Source organism: Parus major, chromosome 2 (genome assembly GCF_001522545.3).
Source record: "Parus major isolate Abel chromosome 2, Parus_major1.1, whole genome shotgun sequence".
Classification (NCBI taxonomy): domain Eukaryota; kingdom Metazoa; phylum Chordata; class Aves; order Passeriformes; family Paridae; genus Parus; species Parus major.
The window spans coordinates 124,161,126-124,176,966 of NC_031769.1; the positions used below are offsets into that span (position 1 = coordinate 124,161,126).

General features: G+C 35.3%; 1 protein-coding gene across 5 annotated transcripts in view; it reads left to right on the forward strand.

Moving 5' to 3' along the window:
* RALYL (RALY RNA binding protein like) overlaps window positions 1-15,841 on the forward strand; it is a 357,282-nt gene that overhangs the window by 256,990 nt on the left and 84,451 nt on the right. The gene's annotated exons all lie outside the window — the stretch shown is intronic.

Genomic DNA, 15,841 nt, shown 5'->3' on the forward strand with positions numbered 1-15,841 from the left:
TGCCAATTATCCCACTGTTTCTCTGTATTAGGTGCATGAAAGAGCTGTAAAATGAAAAAAAAAAAAAAAAAAGCTCTACTTGTTACTATGGAAACCCTCAGAAAGTGATTGCTTGATGGCATCAACGAAGAAACAAAGATCAAATATAAGTTTAGTTCAGAAGAGCATCCTCTATTCAGGGCTTAATGAGTGGCTAGCTGTAACCTTTGATTTGATGAGGCTGACATGCTTTCCCCTGATAGACTTTTTGTGTGGTTTGCATTAAAAAGCCAGTGGTAGCAGAACTTTAAGGGCAGTTATTTTATTTTCCTACATCACAACTTTCAGAATTAACTAGTTTGCTGGCAGGGGGGGATAAAGAAATCTCTGTGTCTCTGTTGTGCATTTACAGCAGTCCAGCCCTGAAAATTCACTGGCTTCTAAATGCATGACTTCCCAATAAAACACTCTTTGACTTTTTAAATTACTATGGCATCAGATGGGGGAATTTCAGTATCAATATTGCCTCCTCTGGAAGCTTATGGAAAAGGTGACTGAGGCAAGTGAAAATGTGCTGTGGGTTAGGTCATGAAGTATTTTTTGCTCTAAGAAAATCTAGTAAAAGGCCGAGTTATGAATGGAGAGCATCTCAGAAGCTGTGAAAAAAAGACATTCCTCTAAGAAAAATACCATATACACATGTGGTTTTGGGGAGAGGGAGGAATATCAATTCCAAACCAGATAAATTTGGACTTCATATAGATGGGAGCATTGTTAGGGTTCAGAGGGACAAATGCATCTATATCACTGACCTCAGTTTCTGGTCCTTGTAGGTTAATCAGTATAGATGTCCTTCAGTTTGTCTTGCTCAAAAGAAATGGATGTGCTGAATGCAGAAAGTTTGGCAGGACAGATCTCTGCTATAATCTCTGCAACAGAAATCAGTCATCTGCATCACTTTCAACAAAATTATCATAAATTTTGTTCCCATAGCAGCAATGAAAAAAAATTATTTATATACAGGCAAATTATAATTAATCTAGCTCTTTTTAATGTATTAATTACTGTTACCATTATTATGTAAACCAGAAGCTCTTTAACCACCTGCATTCTTGCAATCTCTCCTGTCCAAGCCTGGTTATAGTGTACAATAAAAAAAATTGTGCTGGGGTAGATGAATTGCAAGGGTTTTTTGTTGCAAGGATACAGTAATTCATTAAAATGGTACAGGATGCTTCTAAGAAAGCCTTTTTGAAGAGAACCTGGCTGTCACCCCTGCTGACCTCAAGGAAAATCTGTGATTTGTCCAGAGGCAGAAAAAAACCCAATGAAACATGATCAGAATTCACACTGTAATTACAAGGGGAGATGTTGCAATGTTTTCTGTTTTAAAGCTGTCTTTAATTTTAAGATCCAAATCTAGAAAATACTGCAATATATATGATATAAATTCTATATATAGGCATATATATTATACATATAGAGGTACCAGTACTGTATACATGGATGCTTCATTAGTACCTTAGCTATTAGTAACTGCAAAAGCCCTAAAAAACAAACAAAAAAACCTGTGTAATTTTGATAATGTTCCTGTTTATATCATTCAAAGGGTTTTTGAAGGATAAATTTAATCTAAGCAATTTTTATTCTGATATATAAGGGATTATGGTAGCAGCTGCATTAAACAGTAAGCAGATACTACATTTTCTGTACATTTCTGGTACCCCTTAATAAGACATAAGAAAAGATGTTGAGTATATAATTTACAATATATGTGGGATAAACCTTGGAATTAATATCTCCTCACTACCTCTCACTATCACACTTGAACTTGTGGCATAAAATGAAAGTGAACTTTGTGGCTTTTTCCTATTCTGCTGAATTACTACTGAAATTCTGCTTCTGGATTTCATACACTCCTCAGAGCATTTCCCTTTGCTTTCCAACACCCATTTTTATGTTTTAAAAAAGGTATAAATACATTCTGTGCTTAATTCAAAAGCACATCAGATTAGAGACAAGCATAGAAAATGTAGAGACATTATGGCATTTTTCTAGAGCAAAATAGAAGTAATCTCCATACCTGATTTCTGTCTCAAGTACAAGACTGTTTCTAGAGGAATACATGAAATGAAATATGTTTACCTACCTGTCTGTAAGAATGGGATGAGGGTTTCCTATACATATTTTCAGCTACAACGTCATACATAAATCTTCTAAGCTAATATTAATCTTTTTCTTTCATTGTAACTTTGATTTAGATTGTAGTAAAGTGACCCTTATATTAAACAATTAGCATATTTTAATTATTCCATAAACATTGTAACTTATGAAAATTTAAATTAACTATCACAACTAATAGTAAAACTTGCCTCACTAAATAAACAAAATTTAGATTAAGGTTGTTTTGGTACGACTGTGTGACCTACAGACACATACACAATCTCCATGCATACATTTCTCTGCACAACCAGATGATAGGATGCTTGATCCTTCAGGGTGCTTGATTCAGAATGTTATCTAGGTGATAGGCTGGTTCCTCCTTTCTTTGCATGGCCATAATGACTGAGGAGAAACCATTGTAACCAACGTGGTCTTGTTACTGGGCACTGGTAAATGTGTGGTGGTAGAGCTTTTCTGAAATAAAAGGTTGGAATCTTGGACTTTTTTGCTTTGGGGCAGCTGGGGAGGATGGTCAGGAGAAATATTGCAATAAACTGAAGTGCATGTGTGGGTTTCCTTCATGGGGAGGCAGCCATCTACAGTCACACCTTCTGGAGATGCCATGCCTCCAGGCTTCCTCTCACAAAATGAGCAGCAGACATTTCATTTTTCACTGCAGTCTTTCTTGTAGCCTTCACAGGAAGGCTATTACAGAAATCAAGGAAGGTTACTATCCCTGAAGAAAATAATATTGGAAAAAAACTTACCTATAAAGCAACTTTAAGAAATTCTCATTATTCTTATTTATTGGTGGCTTGTGTAGCTTCACAAGATAAATCACCAGAACCTTGTGAAGGGCTCTGTATGAAAAGATGATCTTTAATATTTCGTTGGTCTAACAGCGTAAATTAGACTCAGAATAAATGTAAGAGGAGAAAAAGAGAGTAGTGGCTACTGTGGCAGGTGGATGTGTTTTGGGGAAGGTGTGCAGCAGCACCCTGAAGGAGATGGCAGTGTTGCCAGAGAGATGCCAATGCTGCCAGAGCGCTGAACTGGGGAGTGGAAAGGGAAAGCAAGGATGGAAAAATTAAAGAGCAAAAATAAAACTTATCTCTTGCTTTCTTCAGCTTCTTGTTTTCAGTGTATCATGGGACCTCTGACACATCAGCAATGACAGTCAGAGCCCATTGGCAGCAGAGGCAAAGATCATTGAAAATTAGGAACCACTGATAAAGCCAACAGCTATCATAAGTGCAGTTACAGACACTGTCCCTTCCCAAGGTGTTAACTTTCCAAGCTGATTTCCCAGACTTGTCCATGGCAATATGGACAATCCTGTCAACATCAAGTGTTCCTGAAATTGTGTTCCAAATACATTAATGACTTCTTCCTGGTCTGATGGCCATGTAATGCCCACAGGTGCTACCTGATGTATGTTTATACGTGTCTTGCTGAAGAAAGAATTTTGTGTATACTGATAAAAATGAGAAATTCTGTGAAATTCCAGTTTGAAGGAGCATTTTGTCCTATCTGAATTCTTTGGTCTAATGCATTACCTGATATATTTTCCTTCTTTGATAAGGTCCCTCTTGAAAATCTTTTTATCATGGATTTACTATTCTTATCTTCTTTGTCCCCCCTTACAGATAGAATAATTACTTTCAGGCTTAAAGACTTGAGCTGGCATCTGTTGAGTCATGTTATACTATGGTTTGATCAGCCCATGATTACTTCCATCTTCTTTTTGCCTCTTAGGGCAATAAAGAGGCCTCAGTACTGAGGCTATTGCTGCTCAAAGAAAAGAGCAGCCTTTAATATAGTGTGTGCTAGGAGGTAAAGTGACTGGAAAACCAAATCTCATTGGGGAAAACAAGTGTAGTTACTGACCCAGATACATATAAGAAAACTCTGCCTCTTTCCTTAAAACATCAGAGACCTAGACAACAAGGGAATATCTCTTCAGCATGGTATAGAGACAGCTTTCTTCATGTGAAGCTATCCTGGAATAGCCCCAGGATATTCCTGCTGCTGCATACCTTTTGAGGAAGTAGAGTTCAACACAATTAAATGTATCAGTAATATGGCTTGAGCAAGAACAAACAGATGATCTGCAGGAATACAAATATCTTTGAATATTCACATCACATGGATAAAACCTTTATACAAATAAAAAAATACTATTTCGACTCAATAAATCAGGGGCTTCAGGGTTAGAATAATTTTTCTCATAGCTTTGAAGGGAGCCCATAGTGAGCTGAGAGGGTTGGCTTATTTAAAATTATTCATGCTCATTATTCCAATGTTACTAAGCAGTAAAGCTGAAGACATATGTCCCTGACTGAAGCATGTTTTGTAAATGAGCTACATTTTTTTCTTTGACACTTTTTCAAGTATCTGTGTAGACTTCTAAAGCAGGCATGTTTTTTTTATGCTTCTAGACAGTACAAACACATCAAAAATATTGAAAGAGAACTGTTTCAAAATGTATCTTTTGAGACATGACCGAGCTCAGCACACACAACTTACATGATGCTTCCAACTGCTTGGCAGGAGTCTGCCTCAGGAAGAGGAGTAGAATTTTTGTCCCTGTAGAGGAAATGCTGAAAGTGTGAGAAAACCTTTACAAAACAAAAGCTTAGAGTTTTTCTTGAAAAGAGGAGAGAAAGGAATAAACAGTGTGGGCACAGATTCAGAAGTGACTTTAAAGGAATTGTCTGAGAGCAGAAGTCAGAACTCCTGAAATGCAAGTGGAGAATATAACAAAGAAATTCAGCCAGCCACTTCATGGAGGAGGAATCAGGGGCAGTAAAAAATCTTAATAATAGGTTTGACTTCATGTGAATTGAAATGTATTAGGAGAATTAGCAATGAATGTGTCACACCATGGCCTGTTTATGTTTGAAAGGTCATTGAAAACTAAAGTATCAGAACTATAAATGTACTACTGGTTTACATGCACATGTAAAATTCCAGCCTGGACAGGTTGGAACCAAAGGCTGCTCTGTTCACCAACAACACAATTTCTCATTAGTGAAACAGCATTTACTGTGTGTTGGTTGGTCTTCTATAAGGAATCAAATTCTAAAATTTTTATGACTGCACTCCAGTAAAGACAAGAAATCTGGGAAAACCAATAAAAACTTTTAAATTTAATTGTATTAATTGAATTAATTAATGATTAATTAATACAATTAATTAATTAATTAATTGTATTAAATGAATTAATTAATCAAAACTATTGACAGGATGAAAATCCCAATCTTTCTGAGAGATTCAGCCTTTTTTCAATAAATGACTGCAAGTTTTAGTACAACTTAATTATGAAAAATGTAAAAAACAACTTCATAATTCAGTGATATACCTTCAGCTTTGACCAGTCATAAAACCAAGCACAGTATGTGTCTGGTGACACCTGCAGAAGGAAAAGAAATCATAACATTTTAATAAACACATTTCAAGTACCTCAAAATATTACCCAAAGTCAGACAAATGATTGAAGGTATATTTTCTGGTGGTGAAGTATCAGCCAAGGCCTAAATGATGCATAAAGTCCATTATTTTTTAGCAGCTATATCTCTCTGACAGTAAAATCCAGATACATATCTGGAGGTTACTTTTGAAACATTCCCCCTCCTTCCTTCATGCACTTCCCCAAAGGGACAGAGATCTCAGATACATTAAAATTACATTACAATGAAGATTGTGAGCACAGAAGACCAATATTTAGCCTCTAGCTCCTATATAAGCATTCTGTGTTGCATTTTTACTTTTGAAAAGTTTATCGTTTTGAACATAAATGTTATTTTTCTCTGTTCCAGCTAATTTCTTCTTTTTATTTTTTTTCAATTATTTGTTTGTTAAACATTCTGAAAAAACAGGCTGCATTGTCAGTTTGTGTCAAAGATTATGGTTATAGGTTTTCCTATCCCTCTCTGTAACTAAGATAGCATCTCTTCCACATTGTCTTTCCCAGAAGACAGCAGTGATCTCTAAAATCTAATTTCCCACAAAATAGTTTGCCAAGGGCTACTTTTCACAATAAATAAATAGAAAAATAAGGAATATATATTGTATTTTACACCTTCTTTTGACCCTGGTGAGTTAGCAACTGTCTTAGAAAATTATCCCAGTGTAATTCTTCAAATACAACACCCATTGTTTTCCAGATTGCTGGTATTTGTCTTCCTAATAGTGTCTGAAGACAATTCCAGTGCTGATTATGGTTTACCTCCAGGTCTGTCATAAAGCTGGGTCTAAGAGTGACCTTCTAGCCTTGTTTTACTGCTTGCATTCAGATATTTACTTAGGACTCACTGAAGGTTTAACACAGCTATTTACAACACTTTGATTTTGTTATATTTTTATTATGTTACCACAGGGCACCTTGTGCTATCATCACAGAGCTGAAAACTAATGTCAGAGAGTCTCAAAAATCAGCAGTCTTGTTTATTATTTTGAAAATGATCTTTTAATTTTAATAGAATTGCTGGGAATTAAATGCTTAATTGCATTTAAGACTCTCTGGTTCTGACTTCCCCTCCAGCAACAGGCAGAGACCCACTAGACCTGGTTGTTCAGAGCCCCATCCAAACTGGCCTTGAACCATCTTTCTTGAAGGGAAAATGTTCTTTTTAAACATGTAGTCTGCAATTTAAAAAAACAAAATCAGATAGTGATCTGATCATCCTGCTTGCCATCAGTGGCTGCTAAAAACCAAAGAAAATCTCAGTGGCTTAGTACTGGTTACTTGTAAAATAGGATGCCTGACCTAAGAAATAGAAATACATGTTATGATTTCATTTCAGATACTTGATTTGATGAGCCTTTCCATTTGGTATAATTTCTTATTTTCAATTTAAGATATTTGCTAGATATTAAGCCTTATAAAGATGGACTCATGCTGATATGGATCTAGTTTTAACATACTTGTCCTAAATCCAATGCTTAAATTTTTTTTTTTTTTTTTCAATCATTAAGATATATTTGTCTACAAATCACTTTCATGACAGCAGAAGATCTATCAGACTTTTAACATTGTCCTTATGTCCTTGGTACTCTGAGATCTGCTTTTCAGAAAGAAGCTTCTACAATAGCAGTCCCCAGTAATGTATATTTTAATATATATAAGTAGTCTGGGATGTACCAGACATGCTGCATTGCACTTGACAGTGATCAGCCAATAGGTTTTCCACATGTAGGAAACAAAGCATTTTTCTGAACTAGGTTCATTAGTGAGTAGCCAGAGGCAAGCAATAAAACGTAACATAACATAAAGCTACCAGTGCCTTCTCTAACAGTTTGAGAGCAATCATGCAATTATTTGAATTTTTTAATATAATCTCAGATAAAACAATTTCTGAGCACCTTTGCAGAAATTATTGTATGTGTCAGAGATATTCTGAGTGAATTTTTAGCAAATTTTGACTGTCACACAAAAGCTGTTAACATTCCTGTTCAAAATGAGCCTCTTAAGGTTCTTTCTCATGTCTGTCAAAAAGAAAATATTTTGCTGCTATTCACATATATTTTGCTTATACTTATGAAAGAACACCTAACAAGTAGAAAATTAATTATTTCTAGTCTACACAGTATGAATATATGTGGTTTTATGAAGTATGTTATATGTGAGAATAATCCTTTCTGTGAGTAATTGAAAACTCTTTTTGTCCAGATTGATATTGCTATAGCAATGCTAGGAACATTATGAAAGTAAACACAAAAGCTTTTATATTTCCTTTTATTAGATGTGTATTAAACAGGATCTATTAAGAAATATTAGAAGGACAATATCTCATGAAATTCAGGGTCATTTGGATGGACCTGCTCATAAGATGCTGCTTGAATTTCCCTACTGCAAATGTTTGTGCAGTCACTGTGAAATCTGATTTCATCCTTCCTCTTCCTAAAGCATGTACATTTACATCTTTTTTTTTATCATTTCCTGAATATATATACACATTTTTACATTAACTAAGACTGCTTATTATAATTCAGTTTCAAAACATTTGAAAACATTACATAAAAAGTGCTATTAATTATGTTGGAGAGCTATTAATTATATTGGAGAACAATGTTTACATTTAAACCTGCTTTCACAGAATGTATTGTACATATTCAAAGAAAAGATATCTGCTACAGAAATATCTATACTTTGCCAGCTGGTCAGTTACTCTCCACAGATCCCTCTAGCTAAAATAGGAGTCCTGAAGGATGTCAAGTGTCTAGTAAAAAATTTTGCTTCCTAAAGAAGTTGCAGGTATATAAACAGAAATGCAGACCTATGGCTGGGGGTGGGGAGAAAAGAAACCTACACATATAATTTGCCCTTATTTAATGAAAAAAGAGTTTTTCTGTGAATAGTCAGGTTTCATGGAAGTGATATGCATTAAAAGCCATGTCTGTCTGCAGAACTTGGGGTATGCATCAGAGACCGGGAGAAATATTAAGTGAACATTTTCCAACTAACCCCTGTTAAAAGTCTATTCAGCAATTGGGCTTTTACCAGCATTTTTTGTCTCTGAGCATCTTTTCCAAGCATTTTCTTTTTGTTTTATTGATCATGAAAGTTTTGGTCATGCAATACTGAAATCGATGGCAACCTTCATATTGACTTAAATAGCATTGAATCAAGGCTTTATTGCTTAGAGAAGAGTGGTAATTATGTTGTCCTTCATACTGCAGTCACAGAAAACAGCCATATAATGTGCCCTAGGACCCTTTCCTCTGTGATTTAACTCCAATTTAAAAGAGTGACTTACAAGTAAATGTCTTTTTTTTCTGTTTCTTCAGGTGCTTTGTTGGAGCATCTGTTGAAACAGCCATTAAAATGTTCAATCTACCACAATTTTCTGCAGTTTTTGGCTAAGAAAAATTAATACAAACATAAAGCCATTGAAGTTTGGAGTTACTAGAAATATAAACATTGCACCATCAAAATGTACTTTAGTCCTGCAATCTCATTTTCCTACCTGTGGCTTTTTTAAGTACAGGTCTACTTTGTACGTAAACAATCTTCCAGTTATTGTTAATTTTCCAGTTATCAGTTAATCTTCTTGTTATTGTTCATGTATGTATGTATAAATACATATTGACCCAGAATTGAAACTCATTTCTGAAGTAATTTCTCCACAGACTCTAGGTTTGCTAAGCACATCGTTGTCTCTCCCATACTCAAGCCCTCCTCTGTGGAGAGCAGAGTTTAGTAATGAATAAAAGTGAAGATGTCACTGGGGTTCTTTCAATCAAGGATTTGGGATGCTGGCAAGAAAGCAAATATGTCTTGTCCTCAAAAGCACACCTGGATCCTTTAATTTAGGCCATGTAACTTGCCAGCCACAGCAGCAGAAGACAAAGTTACATTTATATAGTTTGCAGTCAACTTTAATTAAAAAATGGAATTATTTAATTAGTATATTATGAGACACAATATTTTAGGCAATCCTTGGGAAATTATTAGTCAGACCTTAAGAATGGGCTCTACATGAGATTGATGTTTTTTAACAGGCACTGGTTGCTGTTGTGCTGTATCTTCAGAGATCTGTCTGCCAGTTTGGTCTCTCTTCACCCAACAGAGGCAAAGGAAACTGCAAGACAGTTTTGTATGTCTTGTATCAGACAGGCATAAAAACACAGCAGAAAAACTTGTGTATTTATTTTCATCCTCCCATTTCTAAAAACCAGAAGCCAAATCAGTTAAAAACACATTTAGTAAAGGAAAAAGAAATATTGTTGTTTTTTTTTTAATAATGACATATTTGGCTGTGCTTCAAGCGAATGCAAATTAAGCAGCCAATTTATAAACCCTGCCAGAAGTGGTTTTTTTTTTTAAGGGAAGCTATAATGCCTTTGGAATACACTCACACTGCTCACTATTATATTATAAATTTTCTAAACATAAATTACTCAGAAATATTAGGACATTAATGTAATTTAACACTTCATATGACAGCACATTTACTCTGGTGCTTTTACTCTTATGGTGCTCTGGGGTCTAGAGAGAGATAAGAAAAAAATGGTTTATGATATAATTTATGTCTGCACTGAAGTTCAAAGGATTTAATACCATACAATCAAGGCAAAAATTTAAAAAAAACATATTTAGTGGCCTTTTGATGGAGAGACAATGGTACTAATGATCTTTCCATTTAATGCTGTCATGACAGTGTCAGTGTGATTGAAGGATTTGACCAAAGATGAAGAAAAGTTGTAGAAACTAGAGAAATTCTTGTGATGTCTTTACTAACTAGTTAAAAATAACACCAACAATAATAATAAAGCTAGGTGAGAGGTTCTATAGAGAGGCCCATGGTTATATACATGTCTGATGTTGTGATCTCCATGTTTGAATATAAACTCTTAATTATAAACTCAGAATCTCAGATCCCTCCCTTCCAATTACATCATTCACAACTTTCCTATAACTCCAGTAAGATATAGGGAACTTATCTCAACTATGTTTTTATTTTACTCTCTTAGTAACAACCTGTTTCTATTTATACTAGAAAACAACAATTTGTCACATGAAAGTAACAATTTGTCACTTATTTCTTCAAAACTATCCTGCATAATTAAATGCCATTTGAACTTTAATGTGTTAATTTACATTTCATAATCTGTCTCTTGCCATAAGCAAGCATGTGTAAGGAAAAGGAGAGAATGGTGAAAAGGTGGGAAAACGAAGCTCAGTTCCAAGCTGTACTGAAAGCATTGTGCTATTGTGGCCAGGAGCTTGCATTCTGGAGAAGTAACTTGAAGTAACTTCCCTTCTTGACTCTGTAGAAATGAAGCTGAATTCAGTCCTGGAAAAAGAAACAGCATCCCCGTTTTTCCTTGGAAGAAGATCACACACTTGAAGCTCTATCAATGTCCTCCCTGAGAGGATTTGAGATTAATCTACACAGAGCGCTCTTTTTCTCTTTTTGTAGGGAAAAAAATAAAAAATAAAAAATCACAAAACTGGAACAGCACAAACTGACTTAATGGAAGATTATAAATCTATATTACTTCTGCTATGTTCCTGTTCAACTCGCAGCTCTGTCTGCAAGGATTCTCTATTGGAAATATAGCTCAAGCAGCTGGAAACTCAGCAGGTTGCAATGAACCCAGAAATACCAAAGATAGCTATATCCTCTATTTGTCTTTCATCAAATTTAATTAATTTCCCCAGTGGAACAATTTGAAAGCCATGTCAGCAATTCAGGTGATATTTGTGATGTTTATAAGGCCTAAGAAAGTTGTACTCTGAAGGAATTTGTTAATTATGGATGATAACTTCATCAGTTTTTTTCTTGATGTGCAATCAACTTGTTATTTGTCATTCCCTTAATTTTATGGCATGGTAGGCTGCTACATAGTTTTAAATAATGTGTGTCTAAGTAATGCTCCTTGATTTCATCAACACATATGGGCTACTCCTTCTGGCACCCTTCTTTTTATGAGTGCTACAATATTATTCAGATTGAGTACATAAAAATATTTTTTTATTTTTCTTTGACACACAAATTCTAGCCCTATCTTATCATATATAACTACTGACAAAGTCCTTAAATAAAAAATGAGTCTGCACATCCATGACAAAAGACCAACCAAGAATTCATGCCAGTCACACCTGTCTCATTCCCACAGCTGTAGAAATTTATTTGTCACAAAGATGCTTAATTTGATCATGGATTCATTCTAGCCAGGAAAGCAAAGAGTAGAAGACATTAATAAGCTTGATATGTTCCTCTGTGGAAGAGGAATTAGCTTGATGCATGTTTTACTCAAAACTAAATGCAATGTGGCCTTAGCCAGATCCCACTTTTGCTCCTGTGCACTGAAGAAATTTGTTTGTTCAAGAAATATAAATTCCTTTTATAATTATTAAGCATGAAATCTCCTCAGCTTTTATGGGTGTACCCTGAAATTACAGAATTATAGAATGGTTTGGGTTATAATGGACATTAAAGATGATCTAGTTCCAAACCCCTGCCATGGGCAGGGACACCTTCCACTAGACCAGGTTGCTCAGAGCTCCATCCTACCTGGCCTTGAACACTTGCAGAGATGGGGCATCCACAACTTTCCTGGACATCTTGTTCCAGTGCCTCACAGTAAGAAATTTCTTCCTAATATCTGACCTAAACTTACTCTCTTTCAGTTTGAAGCTATTATACCTTTTGCCATCACTACAGGCCCTTATATAAAACCCTTCTCCACTCTTCTCGCCAGGCTCCTTTCAGATACTGGAAGGCCACAATTAGATCACCCCTAAGTCATCTATTTTCCAGGCTGAACAATCCCAATTCTCTTAGCCTGAGTGCAGTACTAAAATGGACAGCACCAAGGCTGCTCAACAAACTGGCACCTCAGAGGTTAGATGTAAATGAAGTTTGAGAAAAACCAGAAGATCACTAAAACTTTTTGCCAGACTTACAAAGATTTGTATGCATTTGTAGATTATTTTAAAAGCAAAATTTATGGGTTTTGTTAATTCAAAATAAGATCAGAAATGTTTTGAGTTTTTTTATACATCTTTAAATGAGTGAAGCTGCATATAGCTATATATGTCCATGTTTTGTGGCTGATTTCTTTTCCAGTTTGTGCCATTTCTCGTCACACTGGCTGGTACAAAATCCTGTGAATGGATTAATCCCTCTGTATCAGAACTAAGCTGATTGCTGGCTAAGGCTTAAGCAGATAGTCCCATTGTAGCAGATATGTGCTGCCAGTATTTATCATCAGAATCCCCAGAGAAGGTATTTATTGTGGCCATGTGCTTCCAGGCTAATGCAATTTTTCCCATAGCTGCCTATGATAAACACACCCCATACAGAAGAAAAAATCCTCTATTAGATCTCCAAGAAGATATGCTCAGTTGCTCCTTCTGAACCAACATTCTCCTTGTCTGGAGTTCCACTGTAACTCTAAGAGCAGAAGTTTTTTCTGGGGCAAACTGACAGCTTCTATGGAGAGTTCATTTGAGGTAAAGGAGCTTCCATGTCAGGAGAAAAGTGTTTACCAGCTCTCCAGTGTTTACTGACAGGTGATCTGGGTCAGCTGTGAATTTAATCAGAGGTGTAGCAGCAGAGGCAAGGAATTCTCTATGCATCTGTCCTTGGGTTTGGAAGACTATCTGATTCCTCCTTTGAGAACTTCATTACACTATTAGGAAATATTAGAAATGTATAAGAGGAAAGAGAAGGATGAGAAAGCAAGCCCTATGCATCACTCCACAACTCAGGAGGCAGAGGGGGAAGTGCTGCTCTCAGTTCCCAGCTGGAAGTTGGCAGAGGCTCACAAGTATCCCACACCTTTCCTCTTCCAGTGAGCTCTGCCTTTAGTCAGTGCTGTGTTGATGGCCTCAGAAGGTCCCTCTGGCTTATTTAATCCTACCAACAGATCCAAATTGCTTGGAAATAACACCATAATTACATTAGTGATACAATTTGCCACCAGTGTGGGAATTAAACTGTGCAAAGGCTTTTTCCTCTCTGTGCTGTACAATTGTTATTTCTATGTCCAGAAGGCACATATCCCACTTTCCATAACAACATTTGTTGTTTTGGTTTTTGTTTTGTTGAAAGATAAAAGTGCAACATTTTTAATTAATTACCATGCTAGAAATTTGAAATCAGATATAAACAGATTTGATTAAGAAATTAACTGCGATGTGGCTTTCTTCAAGTTGTTTTATTTAAAAGAAAGTGCTGCTACTGCCAATTTTTGCCATCCTTTCCAGTTACAATAACTTTACAAAATCAAGTTGTCCTGAGGGCAGAATCTATCAATAGAATACTTTCACATGCTGGGAGAAATTTCTCCCAGTCAACATTTCATCCAGTATATTGATTCTGCTTTTTCTCAGGAACATTATTTTGCAACTATGATGAATTCTTACTACATTTTATTTATTTTTTAACATTGCATTAGAAAAATAAAAAAATAAAAATACTGAAATTTACTTTTATGATGTTCTCTGCAAATGGAATTACTGAAGAAAACAGGAACAGGTTAAGTGATTCTTAAAGGTTTGTAGATTAAAAGATGGGGTTTTTTTAGTTTAAAAGGTTTTTTAGCATATAAGCATAACAAGCTTGTATTTTTAATAAAAAATTTATTTCAATTTTTGCCTTTTGTGAACAAGTGCAGCTGAACTACAGTAGCAACAAGAGCTTTGTTCAATACAATGGCTTAAAGGCTGAATTCTGCCTACATTACAACTTCTGCCATCACTATAGCTAGTTTTAGATTATCCTGAATACCCAGCTATTATGTTTTTTAACGTGCTATAGCACCAAATGACAGATTGGATCCTCCAAACATGATATTTATACTCTGTCATTAATTGCTGCTGTTAATGGGGAGCACTTGAATACGCAAGAAATAATTACAAAAGAGAATTCACTGGTTAAAGTCTTTAATACAGACAGAGCACTTAGTTAATCCAAATTTTATATGGTTTGCTGATGATTTTATTGGTGATATGTGAAGGTGATTGTTCACCCTGAAAAACCTGCTTTTAGAGAGACAAGGGACATTATCTTCCTACGTCAACTTTGTTTTCTTTATATTGAATAAGAATCAGAGATGGATATAATACTGCTACACTCATAGCTAGTGAAATATACACATCAGTTGCTAAGCATGAGAAAATTAACTCACATGTAAACATTTTTAGAGCAAAATTGAAAAAAATATAAACAAGATCCAGATAATGATTTAAACACCATTATTGTTATGCACTAAGTAAAATATGCAATTTTTAAATGTATGTATGCAACTATTTTGAAATCTCAGTATCTTCAGTAGAAACATGTTCAAGATTGCTATAAATAATTATTCATTTATTGTCAGAAAATTACAGGGCAATACAAAATCCCTGACATTTGTCTTATAAGAACACAAGTCATGTTTGGTTTTTTTTTCATGTCAGTGGCTTTATCTTGCAAGATACTAAAAAGATCAACTGGTAAATATGCTAAGTCATAGCATAGGGGGCAGCCATGCAGTCAGGAGGAACCTGCCCAGAGCTCAGCCTGAGCATGATGTGAGTGGGACTGACAGGGCTGGGTGCAGAGCCAGAGCGTGAAAAAGCAAAAAAAGTGACACTAGTCAAATGCAGTGTATCACTGACCACTAAGCTGCAAAATCCATGTTTCAACACTTGACAAATTAAAACCTTTTAGTGTATCTAAGTTGCTGAAGTAATTTATGACAGCATGGTGCTGGGTTGGCTATTCATAGTTCCTTTACTAGAGCAGTTGGATACAGCCCAATAATAAAAATATTTATATTTTATTCCTGTCTTTGTTCCTGTGGAACTTCTCATTATCTGTGATTGCTAACAGCTCTTTCTTGTTTACCTTTATGGAGTTTCTAGAGTATATATGATAATTCATTCTACTTTTCTTTCTTCTTGATACACCATTTTGCTGTTGAGATGGCAAAAAGGGGTAATCATTGGAGTGTATGGGTGTAATTCCTCTTATTTCCTGATTTAGCACAGTATTCACAAATTTCTTTAATTGGAAAGACCACAGATATACAAAGCACATAAAGGAGATTTTTATGCTCATGTAAAACATGATATTTTAGATCAGGTGAGACAAGGCAATTTTTGTCATATTTATTAACTTGTGTATACAATAGAGTGGATTAGTTTGCATTTTAAATGCCTCTTTCTCTTGAGTGTCTCTGTCTCTTCCCACCTCCATCACAG